Genomic DNA, 11,161 nt, shown 5'->3' on the forward strand with positions numbered 1-11,161 from the left:
CAACAAGACATGCTGCTAAATAGAGGAATCATTAATCTGTGTATATATTCTGGATTTCCTTTAAAGATGGTCTGGAAATAAGCAAAGTCATTAGTAGTTTGTTTGCAACACTGTATTTATGAAAGCTCTGTGGAGAATGTGTCAACAGTCGGCATGTAACAGAGCAATTAACACAGTACTTTTGTACTTTTGACTGTTAGCATGGGAGTAAACAGAAGCAGATGTGAAGTGTTTGTGCTGTTAGTATTCACAGACTGTTCTGACATATGCAAATACAACTAATGCTTACAGAGCTTGCAACCCTTATTGTACCATGACCTTACTTACCAAGTCCTGGGACAGCACTGCTACATTTGCACAGTTTCCTGATAATTATTAACAATACACAGATTTTTGTTCTTAAAGCTTTGCTGACTGCAGTGGTAAAGCTTCACAGATAAATGTGTTCATAATGTTATGCATACATGGCTTGGTTTAGGCACTGGGATTTTTTTTCAATGTAAATAGAGAATATTTAATAATGAAGCAATGAAAAATATGTATAGGAGGACAGAACAGGAATCACCTCTGAAATACTGGTTCAGCTCTAATTATACAAGTCCTCTGAAGTTCAGTAGTTAATATATGCATCAGATTCTGTGTATTTAGGACAGGGTTCATAAATGAGACCTTTCTTTGCCATAGTCTTAAAAAATACATCTTCTTAAGCAACTCCACTCACGCTGTTAAAATAAGATGCCGACATGGACATTATTTTCTGCTCTGAAAAAAAATAATACCAAAAGCCACGTACTTGACCTAATAAAATCACCTGCATTCCGGGGGGGGAAAAAAAAAAAAAAAGAGAAAAAGAAAAAGAAAAAAAAAGGAAAATGAACTGTTCAGTTATTGTTCATGTGAACTATATTTATCTGATATAGCTGGAGTTACTACAGTGATTTTAATCTTCAAATACTGTCTTAAACCCAGTCATGTTACACAGGTGAAGGTCAGATGAGATTTATTTTCAAATTTTCCATTACAGAGAGGTATTTCCAGAATTGGAACTAAACAAAGCTGAATGAAAGTACAGAATTTACAGTGATGTTTGGCATTATTTATGACATGGAAAAAGTATTGCTGAGAAAGAAAACAATTCATAGAAAATATTGCCAAAAAGGATATTGACAGGCCTCCTCTTCAACCCTGTTTCGTTGTCTGAAGGTAGAAGTGACATATCCTAACCATACTGCCTTTCTGTAATCTTTAAGAGCATCACAGCTCATGAAATTAAAATCTTCTTTTGGAAGAGATTATGTGCTTGTTTCCATTTAGTTTTTTCCCAATGAAAATCAGTTCTAGCAGGTCTCACCACCCAATATTGTGTTTCTCGACCCACAATGGGGCACCTTCTTCTGGCTTTGCTGGGGAAAAAGCCCTGTTGTAGGATTAGAAGGAAGCAGAAGCTGGGATGGAGCATCACCGCTCCCCAGGATGTGGAGGCAGGAGGGTCCTGGGCTGAGGGCTTGGAGCAGCAGCCCTGGGGCCATCCGCTTCTCCACTCCAGGAGGCTGCACAAGACCTGGAGATGGTGTTGCTGCAGTGGGACATCTAGGATGCTCTTAGTCCCACATTATTGGTTTCAAATAACATTTGTTACTGTATTAATTGTTGTAGAGTAAATGTTGTGTTATATTGCTGTCACTAAGAAAATATTTTCTTTAAAATACTTAATTTCTGTACTTGGGATTTCTTGACTTCTCAAGATCATGGGGACAGGCTGAGTTTTTGAGAGGCTTTGAGATATTCGGGTGCTTGGGAAAGTCGTGAAGGTGTTAAAGATGTTTAGGGTTTTATTTCTGTGTTATGGAAGTATGGTATTTTTCTTCCATTTTTTTCTTATTTTTCAAGTTGCTGATAATATTTGAGGTACTTGGTGTCACAGTTTGACTCAGGTCCGACAACAATGCTCTCGATCCCCTCCCCCCCCAACCCAGGTAGGGAAGGAGAGAGAGAAAAAGAGAGAGACTTGGCTGGATTGAAAACTAAACTACACAGCTTTAATTAAACACTAATGAATCATACAAAAAAATATATACAATTATATACAGATATATTCAGGAATGGGCAAAAACCTCTCGCCTCCCCCCACCCCCAGTAACTCCCACAGCACTTCCCTGAACTGGGAAGAGTCCCGAGGAATCCCGGAGCTGCTGCTGGAGAAAAAGCAGAGAGTTATGGGGGTCACGAGAGATCAAGCCTGAGGATCGACGGTGATGGATGAACAGAGTCCTCCCCGGACACCGGCCATGGACGGAAGAGAAGGAAAGAAGAAGGAAGGAAGTTGTCTTCTGTGATCTCTGACCTTCCTCTGAGCTTACGTAGATATATGGAATGGAATATCTTTGGCCAATTTTGCTGTCTGTCTAACTCAGCCTCCTACGGGGGGGTCACAGATCTCCCCATAGTGTCTGAGCCGGCAGAGTGCAGGTGCAGCCTTGAAGCCTCAGTAGTTAGAAAAACATTCCACTGTCTTATCAGCCTAGCAGAACACACTGTTGCTAGTTACAAGAAAGCTTGCTGAAGGAAAAAAAAATCAGTAAAAAGAAAAATTGGCTTCATCCTGGCTCAAACCAGGACACTTGGGAATGTTAGATTTTCCCTGAAAATCACAGGTGCTACAATTAATTGCAAACTTATTTTCTCATTCAGAGAGCTATTTGAAATAATAATTATTATAGTTTTCCATTTTTCTTGACTGCCTTTTTTTTTTCTTAGTATGAAAGGTACTGCCTGCTAAACAAACAACAAGCTGTGAAGAAAGGAAGACTAGGGGTGTGACGCTTAGTTAAGTTGGTTAAAATAAATGCCATTCAGTATTGCTTTGCTTTTCACTGCCTTTTCCCTAAAATTGGACTACTGTCTAAACTACAGAAGCGATTTGAAGTAAATATTTATACTGTAAGCAGTCAAGGATATTGTATATACTGTTGTGGGTTAATGCCAAAGCAAATAGAGCAGATGAGTTTATCTCTGCCCTTTAGTCCCAGTGTGCCCCAGGGGTTCGAGCTGTTCTACCAAGCACCAGGACTGAGAGTCACTTTTCTCCAAGTTTCTGGTTCATCTCATCAACTCATTTGCAGATCTAAATAATCATTTGTTCACAGCTGCAGGCAATCAGCATTTTGTGCATACAATGTAGATTCCCAAGCCAAATTATGAGATAATGAAAATACATGTAATTACATGTTGGCATGCTAGTCTAAATAGAATTTACACTTGGGAGAAAGGAAAGGAGAGAAGATGGTAACAGGTGAAGAAGAAAACAAAGACATGCATTTTAAAAATCTTTCCTGATCTTGTTTTTCAGCAAAATAGGTATACTCATTTGTGCTATGTTTACTTAAATGATTATCTGTGAATTAGCAAGTTCAGCTCTATCTGAGGAAGCACTCCACAGCCTATGATCTGCACAGTGTTTAACTGAGCATTTGGGGAGACACATCTGTCCATTGTGATTACCAGTACCTTTTCACATCAGCATAAAATTCTGAAATTTTTCCTTTGAATTTTAATATATAAAGACACACAGAAATACTTAAACCATTTTTTGTGCCCTGCTATTTATTCCCTTGAAAAGATTTTCATCACCTTTTTATTTGCTGAGCTGAGCTATCTGCCAATTTTTTTAAAATGCTTGGTATACCAACTTCCAAACAGTCATGACCAAGTTACCATGAAAAATTGTCCTGGGACAACCTCATGTCCCTAATAGTGGAGTACTCTGACACCTTTTTAATAGGACTTACTTTTAAGACTCCCAATTTTCACTGATGTGCAGTGCATAATCCCATGCTTCTTTGATACTCACCCTGTTTGGGAGGGTCTGTGTGGTGCTGCCTAGAGTAGACAAGCCCAAATTCTCGATTGGGAAGGTTACTGAGCCTGGATACTTAAGAAACTCATGCTGTGAATTGCCTGTGTCATACAGCAAATCATGCATCAACTATTTGGCCAACTGGCAGACATGGATTATCACATGGATCATGTGTTCCTGTCTCTTATCCAGTGACCGTATGTGCAGGCTTTGGATGAGAAACAACTTGGTAAGTCTGGAGAAGCTGTTGTGGCTCTGAATGTTATTTGGTTCAACTTCAGTTTCTCTTGGGCAACTTGTGGTGCAATATTGTTTCAAGCTTTCACAAATTATTTTATTGCTGACATATTACCTTTTCTGAAAGAGGTTTTTTAGACTGAAATGCATACTCATTCCCAGTACCTTGATCTGTTAACTCTTGTCTGACTATTCTCAAATTATTCCCTTTTATAATTTCTGTTGTTAAAAATGGCAACTCAGCATTAGGAATTCTTGATCCTGAAAAAAAAATATGCTCTGATAAATAATTATTAGTGAAACCTTTTTCCCAAAGAGCTCTTTTTTATGTCATCAGACAATTGACTTTTGGGACATGCACACAGTTAATCTACACAGACCTATATATGCAGGTCATAATGAAATGTTTTGCTTTTAGGTTTTGGGCATAAGAATTTTATGTTCACTTCATGTCTTCTTTTCTTGTATCTGTTCTTACGGAATGTGTTTTTAAAGAGATTTGAAAAATTCAACTTACAGTCATGTACAGAAAATATTTTTTTTTCCTTAGCATTGATTTGAGTTTTATTATAAATGTGCTGTGAAATCAATTATAATTAATTTTATTGAGGATTTTGGCCTATTCAGTGTGTAACCTGAAGAATTCAGATGTACTGAACTCTAATTTGCAATACTTTTTATATTTGAAATGGTAATTCTATACTTTTTAGACTAGCACATGGCATATCTTGCTGACTTTTGTATTTTCATCACCAAATACATTTTGAGTGGTGAATACCTCCCTCTGACACCAAACTTAGGTTATTCATTATGTGAATACAGGGTAAGATTCTGTTCCTGCCTTTATTTACTACATAAAATACCTGAAGCTACTTTAAAAGTCTTCCTGGCAGCACACAGCCAGCCACAAAACAGATGTCTAGAGGCATATTTGCAAGGATGAAGGTGGGAAAACAGACAAGACCAAAGAGTAGGATACCATGGGAAGAGTGTTACAGAGCTTAGGACTTCTGTAAGAGGTTGCTATAGTGTAGACACCTCCTATTTCTTAAGAGGAACCTTGAGCACATCAGGAACTGTGGTCTTAAATGTACCTGCCTTTCACCTAGTTCCCGTTATGCTGAGTAAGAGCTTGCCAACCTGTAGGAAAACCTCCATCACTGGATATTTTTAGTAGGACTGGATACTTCTCAGTGATCAGCTGAAGCTCCACCACAGCTGCTAGAATTGCAAGAGGAGTTAGTTCTTCATTAAGCAATGATGTTAGATGAGTCTGTACCTTCTTCTGAGCACAGAGAAAATAAGAGAGGAAAGCTGTTTCTTTGTGGAAGCTCCTTCAACTGTTCAGAGACTGCTTAGTGCTGTCCTTAGGCTGACTCTCAGAAGCCATTAAAATGCACAAAAGAATGTGTCGATAATGAACAACTGTGTGCTTCACAGAGGAATTTTGGGGTGAGATATGTTAAGCCTAGACTTTAGCTGGTAGCCTGACTAATCAGCATGGTCCCTTTGGACTCTTTGGGCCTCAGAGGATTGTTTGTTTGTTTGTTTACTTATTTAACTGGAGCATCAATATGCACATAGCTGTGTTGAGCAGTGGAGTTATTCCTCTTCCACACACCCACTGGGGACAAAACTATCTAGGAGACCAAGCTCTGCACCATGGCCCTAAGGTAAGAGCATCACCCTTGCTCAACTTGTATGGATGTGCTCATGGGCCTGCTGTGGCTGCACTTCAGCAAGGTGCTGTGCGTTCTCCAAAGATCCCTCTTTCACATGTCTGATGAGCCCTTCATTGTTCCATAAAAAAACAGAACTGTGTCTTCGGTTGTGAGGATGAAAGGACCCCCAACATCTTTTTTACTCTGTTCCCACACTTCACAGCTACAAAATTCAACGGCATCAAATGTTCAAGGAGGGGTGCTCTTTCAAGAGTGAAATTTATATTTTGTATAAGTAGGTTTATGATATAAATGAGTAGGTTTATGAGTAGGTTTATGATATGAGGCAAGGCTCAGGACTTCTGAATGTTAACCCAAGATAATAATGCAATACAATCAGAGAGATCAGCTGAGCCTCAAGCAATTACACAGACACAAATCCAGTGGAACAGCAAAAACAGATTTCTAGACAAATAGTCTGCACAGACTTAGGTGATAATCTGTGCTTGTACATCTTAGGTACATTAACAGGAGGCAAAGTATCAGTACCTCTCATTTACAGCTTTGGAACTGAGGTTCTATAATTCTGCTGGCTGACAGACATGAGTTTGCCTGCAGAGACTCCAAATACCACAATAAAAAAAAATACAATGGGGAAAATACAATGGGGAAAAAGTTATTTTTCTTGCAACATCCTAAGTAGAGTTTTCAACATAAAAAAACTCGTCTGCTAATATAAGTGCATCTTCTCTATGGCCCTGGTGTTGCTAAGTGGGAAAGGCTGGCCCATAGATCACCTGGTCTCTTGGATCCTACAATTCAGCTTTGTGGGATTCTGCCCCACACACTGAAGCAAGCAGCTGCATCAGCTACATTCGTGTCTTCCCCAAACCACCTGCCTGCTCTTTTACCAAAAGTTACCACCCATACAAGAGAAGGAAGAGAGGTGTGCACTCAACCCCAGCCACTTCAGATCAGAGTCCAGAACAACAGCACAGACTTATCCTCATTTATGGTTTAAACTAAGGCACTGGACCACAGAACTCTCTGAAACACAAGCAAACATCCCCTTTTGACATCTCTCTTATGAGGACAGCAAATACCATAAGCTGGACAGAGCTGCAAGCTAGGGCAGTACTGCTTTTACTCTTGCAACAGGTGAAGTTAGTGAATATGTGGATAAATTCAGTATTTTCCAGCCAGCTGGGCCATGTACAAATCAGGCAGGTGAGAGAACCAGGTGAAGCAATAGTAGAGTCCTTATTTCCAGAAACTTCTGGAGCCAAAGGGAAGTCCCAGAAAACAACAAGAATACAGTTGTGGTGACCATCTCTAAAAAAGGAGGGGGAAGTAGTAACATTAGAAAATCAGCTACAAACTGGCAATTTTCCTTGGGGGACCAAAGAACTGTAGACACAAATAAGCAAGCAACATTTTAGTGAATAGCTAGAAATAATTAAGGTCAGTAACAACCAGTATGGATTTGTCAAAAACAAATCAAGTCAAACCATCCTTATCACCCTGTTTGAAAACATAAAATAACAGTATAGCAGAGAGCACTGAATGTCATGTATCTTGAGTTTGGTAGGGCTTTTTGGAATGTAATTCACATAATAATCTTAAAAGCAAGATAGGAAAGCATAGCTTTTACAAAACTACCATGTGATGTGTGAAAAGCTAAATTCAGAGAATATTTATTAGTGGTTCACTGTTAGGACTGGAACGATATGTGGAGTGGGTTTGCCCAGGGGCCTGTCTTGTTCTGTTGCTTTTCAATATTCTTTTTAATGACCTGAATGATAGAAAAGAGAGGTTGCTTATTAAACCTGCAGATCACAACACTCTGGAAGTGCTGTAAGAATGCTGGAGAAGAGGAATAGGAATTCAAGAGTATTTGGACGGATTGGAAAAATAATGGTAACGCTATGGTTTTTATGGAGTTCAGTGTCCACTTTCCCATCTTTTAAGGCTCATTATTCTTATTAAAACCACGATTTGATTCTCATCCAGATCATTTATTGGAGTAGTGCATACTTCCAGCATGACATAGAAATATGGATTACTCCTGTACCCTGAAATGACTGTGGAGTTGTAGACAAAAGTAATGAGTATTTTATGAATTAAGACTTCAGATATAATTTCCTTAATCTTCGGTAATTTCACATTCCAAGTCCAAATAAGGCTCCCTAGACTATATCTGTAGGAGTATGTTAAGCTAAATGGCATAAATTCAGCTTCATGCCTCAGTGCCTCAAGTGCATAGCTTAGGTATAAATAGTCTTTCATAAAGGCCTACTGTACAGTATCACTAAATTCTATAAACTCGATTAATGTGGAATCAATGTGGGTTCAATTTAGCAACTTGACAAACCTTGGCACCATGCTATGTTCATTATTTGTACTGCACTGTTCCAAGAAACATGCTTTTAAAAAAATAATTTATCTAAGTAGCCTGAATCACTAGTCTGAAAATAAATACAGAGACCCTCAGTGGGTCCTTGATGCCTCCATTTTCATTAGGAACTTTAACATTTATCTCTGTGTTTTATGCCTGTTACATAGAATTATAGTCCCCCCTGGAGACATTAGATTAGGGATTATAAAATCAATGTGGTGTAAAACCATTGTTCCAGCACTTTCAAGCCAGCCCCACAGAATGAGAAAAGGGCAGCTGGACCCTGACCCACCATGTGGGACAACATTGCCCAGCTGAATGATCTCTTCAGGAACTGCTAACTTGACAGCCTGTGTAAAGTTAGATAAGGGGTGGTATTAGTATTCACTGAGATATAAATAATTATTCAGCTCACCAAGCAAGGTAGCACTGCACCCTGCAGGACCTAAATCAGACAGCTCAGTATGAACCAAAAAAGCTGGATTCTCAGCCAGTTTGTTCAGCTTAATTAAGACTCCAGATTTGGTCAAGTACAGTTGACTTTCCTCAAAACAAATAATTAGAAGGTTTACATTTTTACAGGGTCTCATATTCCTATGTACACAAATACATTATTTTTCTGTGATAAAAACATTCAATCCAGTGACTATTTCTGTAGGTACTGTGTTTAAGAGATGACTGAGAAGACTAGCTTGAAATAACTGTTCACCTACGAAACAAGTACAGACTGAAATCTTTATTAGGGTAAAAAATATTATTGCTTTTTAACCTACCAGATCACACAGCATGGTTTATCTTTTCTATTGAGCTCTCAAATGGGGTAAAAATGGTAAATTAACCCATCAAAAACCGTACTTTCATAGTATCTGTCCTAATATGCATAAGAAAGAGGTTTGGGTAATTCAGATATTTAATATAAACATATGCTTATATGTGTTTAAGCCATATGTAATCAGTAAAAAACCTCCAGTTGCTGTGAGAGCCATTCAGTATTTCTGTGAATCTTCATTTTCCTCTACTGATTCAAATACTGTGATTTATTTCTGTTATCAATAGCTAAAATCACCATGAACCTGAAAGCAAAGTTAAGAGTAGTTTACAACAGTCTCAGCAGTTTCCTACAGTCTCAACTCTTATCATCAACATGTGGCATGGGAAGAAAACTAGTGTAACACATGTCCTAACATTGCTACCACTGCATGTTGCTGCCCAAAGAGTGAGAGACAAAAAATCTGGGATGTACTGATAATGATTCTGATATCTGATATATTCTGATAGAATCATTATCTTGTAAAGATTGTTTGACACTGTTTACATAGTTAATTCAGTTTAATTACTGCAACTCAAAATGTCTTAAAACATCCATCTGCATATTTAATTACATAGATATGATTGCACTAGCCTATACAGTGCTTAGGAAAATAGACATCAATGTTATCCTTTTAGGTAACACTACATTTGAGAGGTGTTGCAGTGAAAGCTTAAACATCACATGCATTTTTTTATTAAAATCTTTTCTTTAATAAAAGCAAGAGGAGAGTGGCACTGGCGTGATGCCTCTCCTACAGCTAACTGCTCATTTTTTACACTCTCTAGTCTAGCTTAAATTGAAAGAAAACTGCTCCAAAGGTAATATTTTTTATTTATTTTATGCTGGTGTTTTTTTTCTTCAAAAAGCTGTGGCTCCAGATGTAAAAAGCACATTCATTCCTTCAGCTTTGACTGCATGAGGGGAAACTGAGCAGGACAACAAAGTGTCAACATTTCTGTTGTTAGTGACCAGCCAAAGCCTGGTCACTGCTTGTGATCACTTACTCACACTGACATTTCCACTTGAAAAATGTTTGCAATAAATATAAAGAAGTTAGGCAGCTGGGATGAGAAGTGACTCACCATATGTTGCCTCTCCTGTCCTCTGCCTAAACTCCAGGCTCGTGGTCCCACCATGACCATTAGAGTGGAAGGAGACCTAGTCCCTTGGTTGTCCTGCAGGCAACTTCTCATCATGAGGGAAGGACTTTAAAGCCACGAATGACAACCCTCCCACCCCCAACTAAGCATCAAGCTTCTGACTGCACCTTTGAAAATTGTCTGAACATTTTTATTTCATAAAAGCGCAACGCAGGCATTTACTTGCTTCCCACAGCCTATTTTTCTTTACAGTGACTTTCAAGTCCAGTGAAATATATTCCTTTTCACAGAATGACAGAATGTTAGGGGTATGAAGGGACTATGGTAGATCATTGAGTCCAATCTCCCTGCCAGAGGAGGACCACCTAAGTCAGGTCACACAGAAACACATCCAGATGGGTTTTGAAAGTCTCCAGAGGAAGAGACTCACTACCTCTCTGGGCAGCCTGTTCCAGTGCTCTGTAACCTTTACAGTGAAGAAGTTTTTCCTCATGTTGAGGTGGAACTTCCTGTGTTCTAGTTTGCATCCATTGCCCCTTGTGCTATCACAGGGCATGACTGAAAAGAGATTGTCCCCTCCTTCTTCACACCCACCCTTCAGATGTTTATAGACATTAATAAGATCCCCTCTCAGTCTTCTCTTCTCCAGACTAAACAGTTCCAGGTCTCTCAGCCTTTCCTCATAAGACAGATGTTCCAGTCCCTTAATCATCCTTGTACCCTACTCTTGGACTCTCTTAAGTAAATCCATTTCCCTCTTGAACTGGAGCACCAAGACCTGGACGCAGTACTCCAGGTGGGGTCTCACTAGGGCAGAGGAGATGGGGAAGAGAACCTCCCTCGATCTGATGGACACACTCTTTTTAATGCACCCCAGGATGACACTGGCCTTCTTGGTCACAAGGGCACATTGCTGTCCCATGGATAACTTCTCCACCAGGACACCAAGGTCCTTCTCCACCAAGCTGCTTTCTAGCAGGTCAACTCCTTATCTGTACTAGTGCATGTTCTTATTCCTTTCCAGGTGCAGGACTCTAACTTATTCTTGTTGAAACTCATTAGGTTCCTCTTTGCCCGGCTCTCCAGCCTGTCAAAATCTTG

Source organism: Chaetura pelagica, unplaced genomic scaffold (assembly GCF_000747805.2).
Source record: "Chaetura pelagica isolate M959 unplaced genomic scaffold, ChaPel_1.0 scaffold68, whole genome shotgun sequence".
NCBI lineage: Eukaryota > Metazoa > Chordata > Aves > Apodiformes > Apodidae > Chaetura > Chaetura pelagica.